Source organism: Nesoenas mayeri (genome assembly GCF_963082525.1).
Source record: "Nesoenas mayeri genome assembly, chromosome: 10".
Lineage (NCBI taxonomy): Eukaryota > Metazoa > Chordata > Aves > Columbiformes > Columbidae > Nesoenas > Nesoenas mayeri.
Window position 1 is genome coordinate 5929576 of NC_137560.1, and position 12670 is coordinate 5942245.

Here is a 12670-nt window from a genome sequence, read left to right on the forward strand (position 1 = left end):
CAGACTCATTATGGACTCTATTTAGTACTAATTCCTGCCAGTTTTAATCACAAAAAAGTCTTTGAACTAGTAGGTTTACTTCAATAAGACCTATGTATACACATATATCCACACATATAAGCAATGACTTCAGAAATCAGATCATAAAGCACAGATAAATTATATTTGGGATGAAGCTGGAATAGCTGTTAGCAGCTTTTGGTATTATCAGTAGAAGCAGCACATGTCTTCGTTACGACCTCAGGTCGATGACCGCAAAGTATAAATCAGTAAGACATGTCATATTCTACTTCAAAGCATCCACTCTTGCTGCATATTATGTACTGTCACACAGCCACTGGAATGAACTGCATCAAATTTCTGTTAACTGAAGAAAGACACACTGACAGGTTATATATGCAAAGAAAGTAAGAAGGAAACAATATGGTACCTCAAATCAATATAAAATGCATTTATTTTGCATGATACTTCAACTTAAGAACATCTGAATTTACGGATAGAGTGTAAGAACGTGTGGTTGTGCTGAACAATGACAGGTGCTTTTTTCCCTGTTTTTTAATTATATTAATGTATGCACGTCTAGCACCTTTTCACAAAAAAAGAAAGGAATTGCAAGTGTTGGTGCAGAGAACTGCCCGTGCACTGCTCCCAGCAGCATAAAGAACTGCAAGGAAATAAGTAGTTCCATATATCTGTCAAATAATATTTGCCATCAGTTGGGACATTTACAAAACTGTAGGTTTTGAACATGGTCAGCAAGGTAAAGATATTAATGCTTATTTCACACTGATATGACACAACCAAAATACCGAAATGGAGAGTTGGCCTCGGTGGACAAAAGAGGCGCCTGCGAGAGGACAGGACCCCCCGCTCCAAGGGCTCCTCTCCTAGAACGGGCGGCCCAGGGTAAGTCTTTGCCCCTCAAAGCACACCGGCACCCATGGGGAACTTCATTAACAGAAATGCCTATTAAAAGCATCTTCATGATGCCAAGCAAAAGAAATGAGGATCCTGACATGCTGGTGGCACTCAGCCTTATGTCTCGCTTGCTCCAGACAGGTACAACTGTTCCCAGCAGCGTATGCCCGTAAATCAGCCCCTGGATGGAAGCACCAGGCCCAACCACCATTTCCTCATGCCCAACGTGATGCTTTTCTGAACGGATCAATCCTGCCATGGGACAGGCAAAGATGGTGATTCACCTTTCACTTCAGGTATATAATTACAGCTGTTGTGCAGCTTCTGGCTCATCAAACTTTCATTTCACCTTCAGCTTCTAAGAAACGCTATCCCCCTCTCGCAGATAAAGGCACGCTGTAGTTATGATTACCTCACTTCATTTAATTTTCAGTACCTAGTGCTCAGTGACACTGGAACAGACAGGTGCCAGCTATTATGAAGTGTGTCTGCGTTACTCTTCGTGACTTAAAAAAACCCATGTGAAACCTCTCTGCTCCTCCATGAGCTCCCAGTCAGCTTTCAACAGGGGGTAAACGTTTTCCCCTATGAAATATCCATCACAGGCTGTAACCATTTGGAGAGCTGCCTTTTTGGGAAGCGGTGTAGATGCCAGAAGTCGGGACAATACACGTGAGCCATCAGGGGGTCACTCACCGCCGAGAGAGCTGACACAAAGGCGCTGTGATGGGCTTGCGGAGCCCTGTGAAGCTCTTCCACCCAAGGCAGGGTTTTCACTAAATGGCAGGCACAGGCTGCACCAGGCCCCAAACACAACCTACTCCACTTCATACGGACAGGACAGAAAGGTTTTCTGGTAGAAATGTTCCAATAATGCGTCTACAAGCAGCAATACAAACCTCTCAAAGAGAAAAAAGGTCCAAAGCACATTGGAAGCAGAAGGAAGAGCTGTGAGAAAGATGGCTGTTTTCCACTCCAGAGCCCATGTGCACGGGGTGGCAGCTGCAGTGGGCAGGCGGGTGACCAGGTACCCAGCTGCACGGCAGGGACTGCCAGCATAGGACAGGAAAGAGCTGTGGTGTTTTCACAGAATTCTTTTGGTTGGAAGAGACCCTCAAGAGACCAGTGGCTACAAAGATGATTAGGGGCCTAGAGCACCTTTCTTATGAGGTGAGACAGAGAGCTGGGGCTGTTCAGCCTGGAGAAGAGAAGCTGAAAGGGGATCTCATCAATACTTATTAATATCTCCAGTCTGGGTGTCAGAGGATGGACCAGACTCCTTTCAGTGGTGCCCAACGACAGGATGAGAAGCAATGGGCACAGACTGAAGCACAGGAGGTTCCATTTGCATATAAGGAAAAACTTCTTTACTTTGAGCGTGGCAGAGCCTGGCCCAGGCTGCCCAGAGAGGTTGTGGAGTCTCCTCCTCTGCAGACATTCAAACCTGCCTGGACACATTCCTGTGCAATCTACTCTGGGTGACCCTGCTTTAGCAGGTGGGTTGGACTGGATGATCTCCAGAGGTCCCCTTCCAACCCCAACCATTCTGTGATCCCTGAGTCAAACCATTAACCAAACCCTGTCACTAACCCATGTCCCTAAGAACCTCATCTCCACATCTGTCTAACCCCTCCAGGATGGTGACTCCAGCACTGCCCTGGGCAGCCTGTTCCAATGCCCCACAGCCCTTTCCAGGAAGACATTTTTCCTCATATCCAATCTAAACCTCCCCTGGAGCAACTTGTTGCTTGGGAGAAGATACCAACACCCTCCATGCTACAACATTCTTCCAGATTTTTCAACAATACTAATTACATCTACCTAGACATGCTGAATTCATGACTTTGAAATTATAGATTGTATATTTTACTGTCAGGAGGCCATAGAAAGGACACACGTTCTTTGTCACTGATCATTATGCACATATAAATACATGCACATACTGAGAAGTCTCCAAAGCAAAGAGAGATACTGAAACTCAAAAAGCTGCTTTTTCTCTGAGACACAATTGTTCATTCTGACACCATAAAAATTTAGACACCACACAGCTGAGGACCAGACTGAGTTTAAAGCATCTATGGTCACCATTATCTTTCCAGACTACATTCTGAGTAACCTACGATACAATTTAGACAGAAATTTTATTTAGTTGTACTTCTACATTTTTCGTTATAAACACGATCTTCCTTAAGACCCATAAATAGACAAGGGTAAATAATTTATGTAATTTTATTAATTTCTGTAAGTGAATTTACTCACTAAGTCAGTCTCACCTAAAAATAAGATCATATTCATCTTTAATTATTAAATGTATTTTCTTGTAAATCATTTAGAAATGCTGGAAAATGAAATTCCAAGTTCCATTCCATTTGAATGAAAAGGCTCCCCTTCTCCTGACATTTGGCCATCACTCAAAAAAACCCATTCAGCAATTTTATTTTCTCCCAGTGCATGCCAGAAACTCACTCCTGTATTTAGAGAGACAGAGAAAGGAAAGGAGAGAATGAAGAAACCTACAGACCAATTGACGAAATCACATCATAAGAGCCCTAAGCACGACTGTAGAGATGAGGTCAGAAAGGGATAATAATATAGAGAAGCTGAAGTGCTTCCATAAATTCTCTATACCATTGCCAGCAGAAGGTATAAGGGAGCACACTCCTTATCCTTTTCAAATAACCTGCTTTATTCAGACATTTTATTTTAAATAGTCCTGAAGATGTTTTGAGTAAGTCAAACTTAGTTGTTTGAAGAGGATTAGAGGTCACTGCCGCTTTCTGCCGCACGGGCAGATCTGCGGGACGCTGCTTCCCAGCTCGTGCGCACCAACAGGCAGTGCAGATGGAGAAACGGCAATTAGCACAGCGAGATCTGCAAGTGGACATCTGTCCTCACCAGCCCTTTCAACCAGGAGACAGCTTTCCTGCTGCTACATTTCTATCCCCCCTCCACTACACATACTGACTTCATTACTGTTCTGGTATTATTTTTTATTTCTCACTTGTCCCTTAAGTATTGAGTTCTGTGACAGCAATGAAAGAGCACTGCAAATGGAAGTAATCTGAAATATTTCTATATGGAGATATAACGCATCTAAGACAGTGAAAAAGAGCCAGCGGGGACTAAAACAACTTAATAGAAACACCGGTTCAATATGACTTAAGAGTTCATGTTACTGGCAAAAGAAACAGCTTTTTGTCTTATATTCTATATGACAATAAGCCACAGACTGCCTGGTTTTATGTTCATTTGTCCACACAAGCATGAATATGTTCTCTTTTTTTAAGTGCTTTTCTATGTTGAAGCTGTGCCATACGTCTTTGCTTGACTCAAGTGGTTCAGAATGCTTATGCAGATTCGGGTTAAATTCACATACAAATAGTATAAACAGGTTCAGGAAATACTGTCAAGATTTATTAGTGATGCTTCCAGCTCTTGAATAATTTCTGAAGGCTTCAGTTTCCAAAAATTTTGCCAAAAATTTGTGGGAGAACATAAGTGCATACAAAACAATTTCTACAGTATTGTGCAGTATATTAAATGCATTTCTGATTTCATCTGGCATTGTTGCTTTTTTGGAGGGAGAAAAAAGATTTAAAAACTGGAGAAACACCACTTAATGAACTTTCTCTGTTCCTTATCTACATCTGCCAGTTGCTGCATGCTGAATATAAAACCATCCTTTCAATGAATGCTTCCTGGGAAATTGTATTTCTCTGACAGTCATCTCCACTGCAAGCAAATGGAGCATGACAAACAGAGAACGATTTTGATGCTGCAAAAATAGCAAAAGCACATCGCCACTAAAGCAACCATTAAAAAAAACCCCCTCAAACAAAACCAGCAAAACTCTTAAAAGAATGTCTCACATCTGCTTAAATTACGAGATGAAGAAAGGAGCATTTACATTTGCACTAATTGTGCAAATAAACCATTCATTACTTACTAACTTTCTTCTGTACAATTTCTGATGCATCCAGAAAAGTAGATAAAAATTTCAAATAGCAAAAGCTGTGAACAATGTCATTTATAAGTCACAGCATATATAACTTCAAATGAAAAAAATTGTTCATCAAGGAAAGCAAAGGCTTCACAGTGATGCCGAACTGCTATTGAAATGAATCCACAGAGGTAAATCAACTGTCTTAGTGAACTCTCAGGACAGTTAGATACAACATGCATGAATTGTTCCTATGAGACCACAGAACTCTATTTTACCTCAGGAGCTCCAATTGCCCTGGTCTCAAAGTCTCTTCTCAAATGATAAGCTTTCCTAACATCATGCTACCCACATCCTTACAGAAACTAAAAAGTAAAACTGCACAAAGTATCACTTTGACTGTCATTTCATTTTCTTTACCTTCTTCCACCAATTCCATTTATCTCACATTTAACTACAACACCGCCCCTGCCCTTACTGCTGCTACCTAACCCTTTAGTGTCACCTGCCCAGGCCCACCAGCTTCCATAGCTCCTGCAGAGCTTCTCTGAACTTCAGGACATGAATTAGAAATATTAGCCCAGTTACTGCTCTTGTAACGTAACAGAAAATTCAAACCTAAAATGTCATTTGACATTGTTAGCAGGATTTTACTCTCTGGCTTTGGAAGTGGATTTCTGTGCACTATTTTGCTTTTCTCTCTTGAAAAAGCTAGGAGTGACAGCAGGTCTTTTTTTCTTCCGCTTCTTCCACGTCAATGTAAGCAGTATTATCTATCTAGTGCCTGAAAGAGCTGAAAAGTCAAATTTTCAGTTCAAATAAATAGCTAGTAACTAACAGGTTTTGTTTCCAAGATCTACCTTGGGAAACTGTCCCTACCTAAGAAACTGAGGAAGACAAGGAGACATGCCCAGTAAACTCTGATTACTGTTATGGCCTTGATGAAATGCTAAGGAAGATCTATTTTGTCCTGTATGTTTAATGATGTTACTATGCACTATGCACTAATGATGTTATTATGCACTATGATGTAATCCCACATCAGTCTTCCTTAGGTCAGGAAGCCTTGATGACACTTGCTTAAAGGGTACCCAAGTAAAATAAACATCTGCTTCTGTACCAGGTATGCCTCAAAAATATACATTGCATCAAACTACCTGTTTTGCTGACAAAAGATGATAAAACATACACAGAAGATGTGAAACACAAAGTGAAAACATCCACACCAAGAACAGATGCCTCTGTGACATCTCAGTTTTATCAGATATGTTGCTTGAAAATTTCTCCATGTGGTACATTGAAATTCTGCTTAGGTCACATTAAAAGAACATCAGCTGAGAGAATGCAGTCCATCAGTAGGACAGTATTTAATGAGACCATTTACTAGTTTCAGCAAGCTGAATTTGAATTTCACTAGTGAATGAACTTCAATGAATAATAATTTCCTTCTAATCTCGTAACAACAAAGCTGTCTGTAAAGTGTAATGAATCTCATTACCTGTTTTCATTAATATCACTTGCTTACATTTGTTTACATAAACTTTAAGAAATTTGTCCAAAAATTAAAAGCATTTGCAATTACAAATCACCCAGCACATGTCCTGTGAGCATTATACTGGTGCTACAATTTCTCCGAGCCCATCTGGCAGCGCTGCCAAGAGGCCATTGCAGGATTTAGAATCTCCTCGAGTCAAGTGCTTTACAGCTGAATTTAAACAGCTAACATACAGAAAAGAGGGGCACAGAAGTGGCAGCACCAGTGAATGAATTAACTCCTGCATTTCCACATTAATCATCCTCCCTCTTCACCTTCGACAGGCCCAGTCCCCGTGTCCTGCCCTCTCGAGCTCTGCCACAGCTTCGGCTGCCACCGCCGGCCAGGGACCCCCTGCTGCAGCTGAGCAGCACCAAAAACCCCGATGAACACCTCCCCTGTCAGAGATTGCAATCCAAACTATAACTCTGATGTCACACAATGTATATAAATACATCTCTAAATCCATAACTTAAAAAAAAAAAAAAAATAAAATAACTGAAGAGTTTAACATTCTTTCTTATAGAATGATGCCTCTAATGTAAAAGTTAGGAACAGATGCATAACAACTTGCTTTTCTACAATGAGTTTCTATCTCTCACTGTCTTCCTAGCTATTGACATGCATCAGCAACTTTATCTCCATTTTATGAGGCAGAGAAAGGCTGAAGTTCTTGCCCCAGACAGTTTGGTGGCAGTTCAGGGGAACAAATTCACAGCTTCTGGGATTCTTGGTTGACACTCAGCTGCAAGATACCATCCAGGATTTATTACTGCCAAGAAGCACTGAATGCTTCACGACATGTTTCACTCATTTCCCCATCTAGCCATTTTGGTTTTATTTCTTTTATCTTCTTATTTCTTTTTTAAGTAAAATTGCTCTGAAAATAAGCCATTAACGAGTAACAAATAATTTACATAAGATGACTAAGAACAGGAGAATCAGAAATGGTTCCAGAGAGTGACTGTAATGCAGCCCCCCCCCCCAAAAAAAGCCACCCATCCGAATGACATGCTATAATTTGATACTAGTCTAATGACTGGACTTGTGCGCAGTGCATAACCATGAGCCAACATCAAGGCAACAGGCAAGACATCACGTTTTAAAGGCAAGACATGCATTATAACAGATGACTAATATTTTTCTTGCCTAAACAGACAGCAGAAAGCTTTCTGAGAGGCTGGTAACAAAGCATTCAACAAGAGCTGAAGGGACCGTATGAAGAAAGAGGAATTAGGATTTCTTTTTTACACATGTACTGCTGTCAGTGGGCATACAGCTCTTCAGAGGGAAGATAATCATCCCACCAGAAATAATTTCTTGAGCTCTTACTCCAGTCGATAATCACGACACCATTTATATACGTCTCATCTTGTGTATCACATGCTCCTGGATTGTTCTATCTTGGTGTAGTATAAAGTACAATAAAGTCACTACAGATTCAGGGCAGCAATACTAATAAATACTAATAAGCTAGTACATGTAGCCACCTTCCCGCTCCTACCCATGACCAACCAGATATAACGAAGTCCTTAAAAATTCCTTGCTACATTAGATATAAATAACAGCCTGAGCACATGCAAGTCCCCAGTGGGAACACCACCATCCGTCACGCTCCATAGGAAGGCTCCGATTAGATGGGTCAAGTATGTGCCTACACAAAGGCATCTCCTGTTCATAACGATTAAAAGCCTTCAAAACTTCAGTTTTTCCCATTTCTTACCACAGCACAACTTCACATTGCTCGAAGTTTTGCAAGTAAAACATTATGTTCAAAGGACACGTCAATGAAACGTCCCAGCAACTGAAGCATCTGACTGTGATTCTATCCAGTTGAACGTACACTGCTGAGAGCCTCAGCTGGCTTCCCTATAATGTACTTTTAGGCTGATGTGGCCTAGACTCACTAAAAGCTCCTCATGATTTTCTGTTCAGTTCCATAGAGCACATCCACTCAGGATGACACGCATGGTCATCTGAGAACGCAAATGCCCAAGGAATAATAAAGCATGTGCAACTGGGAAAGTGTGGCCTGAGATAGGAAGACACTGCACAGCTGGCAGACTTCTAAGGTAGCACAGCATGAGGCTCTTACACAGTATCCTGAAGCTCCCATGCATCTCTCTTTTTATAGGAAGAATCTTTACTATTACTATTTCTAACTGCAATCACTGTAGGTTCTTTACTATAAGCAGTTCCAAGGGTCTATAGCTCATGTTTATTTGATGAAGCTTACTGGAAAGGTTAAAAGTAGCAGCATAACAACATATGCTCTCATAACAACAGCATAGAAAACAGTTTTGGTGTTTTGGTTTTTTTCCTGGACAGCCAGGAATCTGTAGGTTAACAAAGTTAATTCCTCATATAGATGCTTTAATCTTTTACATTAAAATAAATAAGAAGAAATCTTACGTTCTGAAGAGACACGTTTTTATGATATCTACGAAGGAGTCAAAATGAAAATAACCAAACCCACTTTGCCAAGTCTGCTCCCACAGCATGATTCTTTCCTACCCGCGCTTAGGGGGGGAAGAAAGAAAAACGCAACAAAACCACGACAACAAATAAACCAGATAGCAATGAGCTGCATTTTTCTGAGGTGTTACCTCCAAGAGCTGCTACTTGGCAACTCTTCTTAATCTCATTGCTATCTTTGTCAGCATCATCTGCTTTTCCTGTGAGTCATGTCAGCTTGTCAGCTACACAGCAACTGTACTCACTCCAAGCTGTGCCTTTGCAAGAGGCAGAGCATTTGCTACAGTCGCTTTTATGCTGCTGTGTATTCAGGAGAGTATCCAAGGTACCTAAAAAAAGTGAGAACACTGAAGAGAACAAAATGCTATGATCATTATGCCATCTGCAAGCAACATTAAATGCCACCATCACTCCTGCAAGTGACAATAGTGTCACTCCAAACCACAATGCCCAACGTGTGAGGAGACAGTAAGATAAGAAAAGGCTTTTTGAGCATCCAATGGATTACATCTCATTGCTCAGAAGCATTAAAATAATTAGACCTTTGAAACCTCAAACCTAGCACACACACTGTTGTGCTCACTGTCACCCGTGTATCACGGTTGCACCCATCATTACCCATCTGCTCCATCCTCTCGACAAACAAGTAGGACACATTCTTTAGATCATCATCCGCCTTCCCTGAAAACTTAAGTACTACATAGACCTGGAGGAACAATCAAAGTGAAAGAAGCTGTAAAATTTCACCCAAAGCTGCCAACATGAATACTATTACAGTGAATATCTCGTAACTGAACACAGATATATAGTCAAAGTTTAGAGACACTGGGCACTGATAATTCAGCAAGCCAAACAAGATCCCTATTGCTCCATTTTCTAGATAAATTGAGAAAACATAGCAAAGAAAGTCTCAAGATTTCCTGTCTTCTGCTAATTAAGCCAAAAGCTGCCTAGGTGTACAAGAGCAGCAGAGTAGCGCAGGGGACCCACCATCAATAGCGGTGTTTTCGTTGGGATGATGGCACTGTTGGAACAGACGTAATATTATTCCTCCAAACAGACTTATGTAAATATAATTAAAAGATAATAACATCAAGAGATGCCTCTTTTAACGCTGTGAAACTGACAATGTTTCCTTGACTCCTGTTTTATTTTTGAAAGATTAGAAAACATACACTGTGACCAAAGCAATTCCTGGATGTACTGTGGGATACAGCATTAGTTTATTCTTATAGCCCCATGCAACAGAACTCCATTAGGAACACAACACCCACAGCCATCTCCTAATTTAGCTCACTAAAAAGCCCAAAAGAATACACTGTCCCTTAGATGAAGCATATATTGTCAATCACCTTGATCAGCCTTCAACATAACTAACCTAATCTGAATGCAGTAATCACTACTGAAGTGCCCCAGATTTTTTTCCAGTGCAAATCAAATACTAAATTAAATTATAAAGTATGTCCCCCAAGGAAGGTGTTCTTAGTCACCAGCTGTAGTAAGAACGTAAGCCAGAAACAGTCAAGGGCTGCATATATTTTTACAAACACCTAACTGGTCTCATTTCAAAAATATCGAATCTTAATAGAAACATCGTAGAACTTGTAAGACAAGGTTTGCTCAAAGCTTTCTCGACAAATGAATGGTGTATCGCACTGATGTGTTTTTCGCTCTTTATTGAGTACATAACTTGTATTGTACATTCTGTAGAAAACCGAGACTCTGACCTGCATCTCACCTTGTATTTAATCGCTGGAGTGATGTGGGAACCCTTTTGGTTGGGTAGGGGCTCTCAGACAACTAGAGCCACTGCCCTGGGTTGGCTCACACCTGCGGGACCGCCGGGTGGCAGAGGCAACGTGAGACAGAAATGGCAAGAGCTCACCTGGGACAGCCCTGACAGGAGAAGACTTCAGATCCAAAACCCAGTTCTCACTGATGACAAAAGCAGGAAACATTTTTGAAATACAAAAGAATCTACATGGAATTTCAGCAAGTCAAAAAGCCACCGAAAATTGCACTGAAAATCTATGTGTTCTTTATGTTAAAAATGACTTCTTCCATCTTTTTGTGTTTTGCAGTTTAAGAAGTTGAAGACTTTGTGTGTCTTTTGGCAAGTGAACATTCAAGACAATACAATAAGGCAGTTCTGCATCAAAGCTCTGGCAGAAGTGTGCTCACATTACAAATAAAAATGAATTTGTGGAAGACACATTAGAAGAAATCAAAATATTACGTTGTATCATAATAGAAGCACCAAATTCATATTAAGAACCATCCTTGGGCAGCTTCAGTGAGTAAAAAGAAATCACATTTTCTTAATGCCCCCAAAATAACCCTTACAGTTATTAATTAACTTTCATTATACATGTGGAAGCTTAAGTTTTTATTTTAAATGAGATCTTAAATTAGAAGTCATTTAATCAATTTATGCCTTTAACCATTTTCCTTGCACTGCAGCTACCTATATTTATATTGTGCTGGCCATTTCATTTTACTTCCAGCCCATTAATTCATTGCTTTGCTTAATCCAGCTCAACTGGGAAGTGGCACTCTTAATCCAGAATAAGAACATCCATACAAAGAGTTAATCCGGAATAGATGGTCCAGAACAGGCTGAGAACAGGTAAATCCCTTAGACTGAATTTGATGGGGACCACTTTTCACCTCAGCTGCTGCTGGAGCCATAAACCTGCTCATCCACAGAGATGGCAACACAGCTACTGGGAGCTGGAGCCACACATCATGCAACAAGACAACACAACTATTTACTTTGTCGAAATAGAAAGAAATTGTTGCAAGTAAAGAAAAAATAAAAAGACCAAGAAGCAGAAAAAGGAGGAAAAAGAGATTTAAAAACAAAACAAAACAAAAAGTAAAACAAATGTTCTTATCATATGAAGACAAAGCAGAATTCTAGGCACTTGAAGACTTTTCTCATGTAACACAGAGATTTAGATAACCACTACTTAGGGACTCAATTACATTCTTTAGACTGAAAGAGATGGAAAAACGTAGTTATCCCAGTTATGCTCACCCCAAGGAAAGGAGCAAGTACAACATTCACATGACTTAACCTAGAGGTGTTAGTTTGTCCCATTAGTAACTTCAACTGGCAATCTTAGTATGCTTCTCTCTCAGCAGACCAGGCTTTTCTTTGTGCGCTTCCTCAGCTGGTCAGCTTGTTGTCCTTGTTTGGTTCCTGCCTCATGCAAAATGTTTTGGGCAAAAATCAGTCCAAATTCACAGTAAGGTCACTGTCCAAAACCTCATGCAAATTACCACCAGCCACTGCTATGCAAATATTATGAAACAGAAGTCTTCCCAAGCCCTTTTCAATGGCTGTTGAACACAGCATGATAAGGGACTTTATATTTTTATCGAAACTCAGGCTTCCAAGTTTATAGAACAGAAGGTATTGGAATAAATCTTTCTTAAATAGCAAAAAACCCAAAGATTCCTTTCCTGAGAAAAATGTTTTCAGAAACTGGCATTCTTCCTAAAACCCAGAATGTTCCAGAAACGCAGACTATAATTCAAAAGTATTTTGTCACCGTACAACCATTTTGCTTATAGCTGCAATGCAGCATTCTCGGCAGGACTGTTCATCGCACTTAAAGGATAAAATGACCCAACTGCCTACTCTGTTCCATCATTATTCATTAATGAAGAGACTGGGCCTAGAGGATTGTCATTGCAGGATAAAAAAAAAAGGTTCATTAATACATCCCTTAAGCACAACACACGTTAACACTAAACAAGAGACTAAGACAAGAAAATCAGATGCGCTTTCAACGTATGCC

General features: G+C 40.4%; 1 protein-coding gene across 7 annotated transcripts in view; it reads right to left on the bottom strand.

The window, feature by feature from the left end:
- The window catches only part of ATP2B2 (ATPase plasma membrane Ca2+ transporting 2), a gene marked incomplete at its 5' end in the record, with an annotated part of 164422 nt that overhangs the window by 113891 nt on the left and 37861 nt on the right, over positions 1-12670 (bottom strand). The window lies entirely within an intron of this gene.